The sequence below is a fragment of the Salmo salar genome, chromosome ssa07, assembly GCF_905237065.1.
Source record: "Salmo salar chromosome ssa07, Ssal_v3.1, whole genome shotgun sequence".
Taxonomy (NCBI): domain Eukaryota; kingdom Metazoa; phylum Chordata; class Actinopteri; order Salmoniformes; family Salmonidae; genus Salmo; species Salmo salar.
In genome coordinates this window covers 50,843,889-50,851,134 of record NC_059448.1, presented here as the reverse complement: position 1 = coordinate 50,851,134, position 7,246 = coordinate 50,843,889, and the positions used below count along the sequence as shown (strand labels likewise).

The 7,246-nt window shown below is 43.8% G+C and overlaps 1 protein-coding gene across 1 annotated transcript in view; it reads left to right on the top strand.

Moving 5' to 3' along the window:
• The first annotated feature begins 6,993 nt into the window (after window positions 1-6,993).
• The window catches only part of LOC100136494 (decorin), a 26,310-nt gene continuing 26,057 nt past the window's right edge, over window positions 6,994-7,246 (top strand). Inside the window, 1 exon segment of the mRNA NM_001123606.1 lies at window positions 6,994-7,038. The gene's annotated coding sequence lies outside the window, so the exon portion shown is untranslated.

Genomic DNA, 7,246 nt, shown 5'->3' with positions numbered 1-7,246 from the left:
AACTGAGAAAGCTTTTCTGACTTTGTGGTTGTGTTATTATGTGTAAATCATTAATTTCCTGGTTGCTAAAATTCTACATTATTTGCTCAATTTCAGTTTTTGTGAGAAAAGAAGCACTGAACAGTGTAGGGAATCATTGTACCATCATTGTGAAATATCTTTCTGCGAACTCTGGTCTACCAAAACTGCTGTTTGAAGTTGGTGGTCCACCAGCTTCAAACAGCTGTAAAAACGATATTTTTTGTTATTGAAAAGATATTTCACAGTGATTTAGATGTTACAATGATTCCCTACACTATTCAAATGGACCGAACAGTCCACTAGATAACACAGCCACAAAGTCAGAACGACTTTCCCAGTTTGACAACAGATGCTGCTTCGGCGGGAGAAATCAACAGGCGAATATCGCAGCCAATCACAACACTGGCGGGTAAGTAATACTGTGAAACACTACCATTGCACTGTTAGTGCCAGATATATGATTGACATTTTCTGAAATTACAAACACCTTTAATTGAGGCATGGTGAGCTATTTGTAAGCTAGCTCAAGGAGAGGTGCATTTAAAGTAATACTCCCCCAAACTCATTCCCTCACAAACAATACCTCAGCTAGCACCTCTCTAGCCAAGCAGCTGTTATCCTCCTCGTTTTTCTCCTCGTTATTAGAGGGTGTGAGGTAAGCTTGGCCGATCGAGAAGTAGTGTTCCCCCCTCGTTCACTTCGAAAGCCTGTTGCCATGGCGAGGAGAAGTTCCGTCGTACATTGAATGGGCAAGTTAATACCACAACAGCACTTGCTCGAAGCGAGTGTTTCCGTTGCATGCGTGTTTCAACGCAGTGTGGGGCCAGAGATTGAGAGAGAAGAGGCAGAATGCCAGGCTGGTCTCTCTGAAAGGCCCTTTGTGTGAAAACCTAATGCACAACGGACAAACGCTTTCCTTGCTTATGAATACAGATTGTGAATCTATACTTGAGAAGTTAAGTGGCAAGTAAGTCAAGGTAACAGTGGCCTCCATTTCGGGTCAAGTCCATCGTTCTATATTCATGTATGTGAACATACAAGAACATTTAAATGATGTTTATTCAAGACGTACTGTAGACGACGTCAGCATGCCTTCCATTCTCTATTATTACTTAGTTGTCAATACAATTCAACTCTCACCAAGATAACAACACCATCCATTTTACATGGATATTCATCGATGAAACTTTCTCTGGGTCAAGTTCACGGGCCTGTGTTTATGTGTGTATGAACATCCAGGACAATTAATGTGTTTTAATTGGAACGGCATGGCCTTCAAAACCCAGACATTCCAGTGAGCAGCTTTCACTAGGCCACTAATGACATAGCTGGTGCGTTTTATTTCACCATAATGGTTTATCAGACTGTGAATTCGGCACTCTCGCCTCCTCGACCGTGAAAAGTAGCCATCGATGCCAGCAGTTAGTGCACTGCGAGGGACGGTGTGTGTGTGTGCTTATGCTTGTGTGTGTGTGTGTACACGACTCAGGAGGTTTACTCTAGTTACGAACCCAATGGGACGGGATTCCTGCGGAGTGATTAGCATACGAATGCTGTGCCGCACAGCGCCACTCCGATTGGCCCAAAAAAGGTCACTTCCCACAGTACTTTTGGCTCGCAACTTGATTGTTCTCTTTTTTCGATGGACTGTCATTGCTGTTACAGCTCCTGCCATTGGCTTGCAGAGTCCGTTTTTTGTCCCTCTCTTCCCTGGTGAGTTTCCGAAGTCTGTTTAGCCCGTCACAGTAGACTTTCTCTGGGTCTAGAGATGAGTCTGACAGAGCTCCTCTGCACTACTCCTGTTATAATGCTTAACAAGTCCAAGATGGGATTTCTGAAAGGAGCTTCTGTTGCAATTCTGAAAACTCTGCTTGGGTCCCATTGTTAGTCAATTAGTACTGTAGCATGTGTATTGCAAACACCACATTCTAATACAGGATGATTTTTGGTGTCTATAGCGATTATTCACATGAATAAAGATGTATAAAGACCCAAATCAATCAACTGTTGAGTTTTTCAACCAAAAGCTCCCAGTCACCTTGAAATGATGAGACCAGTAGAGAAACAGTTTGAAGCCCTTGCTCTGTGGAGTCCATTAGAAATAATTTGTCTTTGTATAAAAAAAAAGTATTAAAATGTATGCACTCACTATTGTAAGTCGCTCTGCATAAGAGCTTTTGCTGAATGACTAAAATGTCAAATGTAAATGTGTCACCCAGATGCAGTCATTCAAAGAGCACCACTCTCTACTGGCAGTGTAAACCTAGCCACATCAGCCGTTTCATTTATTCACTCTGAATGAAACGTCATGTCATTCCTGTTAGCTGCTGAGAGCCTGTTACATAGTTGACCACGAAAGGTCAGAGGTCACTAAACCATCTCCATAGGGACACAATGATCTCACCAAGATTTAGTGCCTCAGCCAATCCCTGGAAGGGCCCTTGTTCTGTAAAGACGCGCAACGGATTATGGTAATGTCAATTAATCATCGTTGCACTGTCAGTGCTGTAACCATACCATCTGTGAAACACAGCATCCACATTCATTGTACCCCAAACACACTATGAAGTTCTGCTGAAAGAGGACATCTCTTACTTCCTGTGTGATATTGATCACTTATCACAGTTTTATCACACCCATTTAGTAATTATTGAGGTGTGATATGGGTCTGTGTTTCACAGCAGGTCCTTCAGGGCACGCAGGTGTCAGGATATCAATCTAACTGGGTCTAAATTACCGAATTGACGCCCAGAAGAGGCTGGGTTGGTAGGCTTCACACACGTCTTCACATACCTGAATTAATAACGAATGATTAATAACTTGATTTGAAGACATGCCAGACTCAGGAAGCATACCATCCAGGACTAATGTACACAACCACCAATCTTGGAACTGTCACGCTTACTGATGGGCTAAAGTAGATGTATTCACAAAGATCCAGACTACTGTCAGGTTTGGAGTGATGGTGGGTGTCATTGACAAGTATTAATTAAAATGATTCACTTAAAGATCAAAGTGATTAATTAAAACAATTGTTACAGAGAAAAAGGTATATGAACCTGTTTGGACAGGTAGTCTTCACAAAGCCAATCCTCCTATCCTGTTTTGATACCCAATCCAGCCTCCATTATGAACTCCACCTCCTTCTTGCCTAAGGTTGTTTCCCAACATCAGACAGTAGCCTCTCAAGAGACATCACAATCACCTTTAATAGATATTATTTGAATAGTATCTTGTCATATTTCTGCTGTGGTAAATGATTTGACCCAGAGAGGGTAACCTTGTTGTAGTGAGTCAGTTTCCAGCCCTGCTCTGTTCTAATCAAGAGGACTGAGATGAGGATTGAGGCTGAAGGGAGTCTGGGCTTGAGGAAGGCAACAGCCTGTCATGTGTCATGACAAGCTGGCATGGAAACAGTGTGATTTTATAAGGGAAGAGGGTGGGACAGGGACAAAGAAGGGAAGAAGCGGGGGAGAGACAAGGGAGGGAGGGAGTGAGAAAGAGAAGACTAAAGGGAGAAAATGAGCAAGTAAGTGGAAGGGGAACGAGGGAGAGATTGAGAGACAGAAAGATAAAAGGAAGGAGGGAGAAATGTGAGAGATGGAGGGAGAATGCTGAGTAATGGAAAGAGAGGTGGAGACTGTGTTCGTTTAGCCCCGAGTGCAATTTCCAAATCATTTAGAGCTATGTTTAGGCCTATCTGTGTGCTGTGGAGCGAGGACGAGCCGACCTCCGGCAAAATCTTACCTGCCTGGTCTCTCACACACACACACACACACACACACACACACACACACACACACACACACACACACACACACACACACACACACACACACACACACACACACACACACACACACACACACACACAGAGAGAGAAAAAAGTAGATAATGGAACATTGAAGTTGACACCTCAGAGGATTAGGGGTCTCTACTGTCCAACCAAACGTTATCCCTGGGGTTTGATAGTGAGAAGCTGTAGGTTGACAAAAAACTGAGACTTTTGTGACAACCCCTGATGATCCCAGTACAACACCTATATTAGTGATTACAGGTATAGAACCTTCCTTGATCCACTCAGTCATTTTTAAAGTCCTTAAGACCATCTGGAGGACATGCAGCTGTTTCACTGAAGGTCAAAAATAATGACCTGTTTACAGTTCTCTCCTCTTCTTTCCTCTCCCCATATCCCTCTGCCCCTCCTCCCTCTCTCACCATCCACCACTCCTCTTTCCCATCCACCTTTCCATCCCCACTCCCCTCTCCTTTCCACTCACTCTCTTCCCCTCCATCATCCCCCCTCCATTCCTCTCCCCTCCACGCCCCTTTTCACACAAGGTATGATCTCAGTGTTTGTATTCGTGGCCCGAGGCTTCATCCAAGACCTCCACACAGTGCCAAAGACCATGACCCACCCTTCTTTTTCTCTGTCTGACTCCCTTGTCCCCTCCTCCCCCTAGATATGATTAAATGCATAGAGAAAGAATGAATAGAACTGGAGTCCCCATTCAAGTCAATGATTCCTCTTCTATTCATTCTATTTCTATGCATTTAATCCTATCCGATAGGCGAAATCCAGATAGATCACTTTTGAAAAACTGGCCCTGTATTTCAGTTGAACCTTTCCTGACCCTACAAAAAAGTAAGAAACTCAACCAGAATCTGAATCAAAGACAGTTCAATGACAACCATTTAACAAGTCGTTTAACTCAACAAGTAAAAATACCTTTTCAATGTTACCTGCTTTTGTATTTTGAGAATGGGTGTTTTTAGGGTTCAGTTTGTTGGGCTGGTTTCTGAGGGATTTAAGACAGTCATACTGATACCTTGGTCATGACCAATGTCTATGTGGGTGGTCATTCTTTCCTTAGCTTGGAGAAGGATAATTGAGATGGGATACGGCTGGAATGCTGTACTTCCCATTAGAGACGAAGTCTTACTAGCTAAAGTTCAGCCATTTTATCAGGTCCCTTTGATCTGAGGACGGGCTGAGTGGGAGAGAGAGAGAGAGAGAGAGAGAGAGAGAAAGAAAGAGTTAGAGAGAGAGAGAGCATCTTATGCTAGCATACTGGCTGAATGCAGGAAGGGCACAGCAGTCCTTTGTAGATGTTCCTTGTTCTATCATTCATCAGATCTGCTCTCTGTTTCTACCCTCTATACAATCATTCATCAACGACCATATGCCCACACTCTGAGATCTCTGCAGCATGTGTTGTTGAAATAATTCAATGTTGTTGATATGGAGCTAGTAGAATTCATTGACTCTGGTCATCGTTGGTCTATATACCATTAACACTATGGCTTTAGATCAGTAGCTAGCATGAACTTTGCAATGCTTTGCCTGTCCCCAGGCCATAAAGGGGCAATCCACAGTTGAAACAATAAGGTTGTATAGTGTTTGTTTACATTTACTTTGTTTCCAAACATTTGAATAAAACAAGCTTATATTTTGGGTTCTGATGAGGTACAACAGTTGAACTAAGGTCAATAAGGCATTTCTAAGTTATGTTCTTCAAGAATCAATAGGTACATATCATATATACATATAATAAGTCCTTGTTAAATGTACAGTATGCCTCCTTCAATGCATCCTTCTGGCTTTTCCCCGCCACACAGCGACCAATGAAAGGACTGGATGGGTGGAAGCAATGTTTCCTCCAACTAGCTTTAACTGATCCAGTTCCATCATTTCTGTAATGATGCTTGTGAAAACGTTCTATGAACCAAAGTTGTATAAAGCATTATGAATTTGTAGTGCCTTATCGATCACACCCATAACGCATTCATAACAACTCTAGGCTGTTTACAACAACCTACATGTCTTCAAATGCATTCATTATGTCTTAGTCATATTTCTCTGTGTATTCATCTCTGTACTGTAGAAAGTATTCTTGAAAGCTCTCCGTCTCTCTTGCAGTCTTTGTTGTAAGTGTAACTAAGTAGAGCCAGTCCAAGCGACACAGAGCTCTGAAGTGCTCAGCTCCGACTGCACCTCACTGGTCTGGGGCAGTAATCTGAACTATTTAAAGAGTATTAAATCCTTCACTTTAGCCTTTGGACTAAAATAACACACACGCCAGGGTGGTTAGTGTGACATGCTAGTCAGACAGACCAACCCTGAGCCCAGCCGGAGGGGGAAATTATAGACCTAAAGTAGATGTGACACATGGAGGGTAAACCAGGGGATGGGGAGAACTAAGAACTACGATCCCCCTCCTCTTCCTCCTAATTGGAACGGTCCCCTTGTCCCTTTTGGTTAAGTGTAAATAAGTAAACCGACCCAATCAGGAGATTGGGGGTGAAGGGGGAGGGTGGACTGAATGCTTGTGCGGGATTCAACAAAGGCAGAGGGATAGTCGGCTGTGTTAAATTAGTTTGAATTTCACCAAAGTAAAGAGAGAGAGAGAGAGAGAGCGGGAGAGGGAGAAAAATGGAAGAAAGAACGTCAGTGAGAGGAAGGCAGAGAGTAGCTGGCGTTTTTGAACTGAGCTCTGGAGGACCTATCATTACCAGATGGTACTGAATGGGAGCCTGCCAGCCTAGTCACTGCTTATTGCCTTAACTCTGCCTCTCTCTCTCCCTCCATTTCTCTCTCTCCCTCCTTTCTTCCCTCCACTCTCCTCTTCTTTTCTCCATCGCTCTGTGACTGTTCATTTAAAAATTTTCCTTCCTTTTCTCTCCCTCTATTTCCAACTGTTTTTGGAGCGCGCTCTCTCTCTCTTTTGCTGGGGGAAGTTCTCTCCACCAAGTGTCTCAATTTAACAGGAGCTCCCTCCCTCTCTCTCTTCCTCTCTCAGCCCCTTCCTCCTCCCCTTCGGCCGTGACAGAGCACACCTGCTTGGTCTTGGCTGCGCGCGCTCTCAGTGCAATTATCGCTCGGCCCGTTGCAGTACAGTGCAGAAGGCTCACAGTGATTCAGCCTATAACCCCAACTGGATATTTGGAAGGAAGACCATCTGACCTCGGCGCACTCTAACTCTCTCGCTCTCTCTCCCACGCTTCTACAGAGCACAGGTAGGATAACACACTGATAGATAGAGGGGATGGATCTTGGGGGGGGACTCGGGAAAGACTGGATTATAGGCCTGGGGAGTGTGGAAAGAGAGGGAGATTGTGAGGGGAATTGTTAAAAGGGATTTGGAATTGGGGTTATTGTGTTTCGGGGGTCCCAAACATGTAGACTTGGTTAGTAAAATGGTGATGCTGTGCTTGTGGTTTGAGG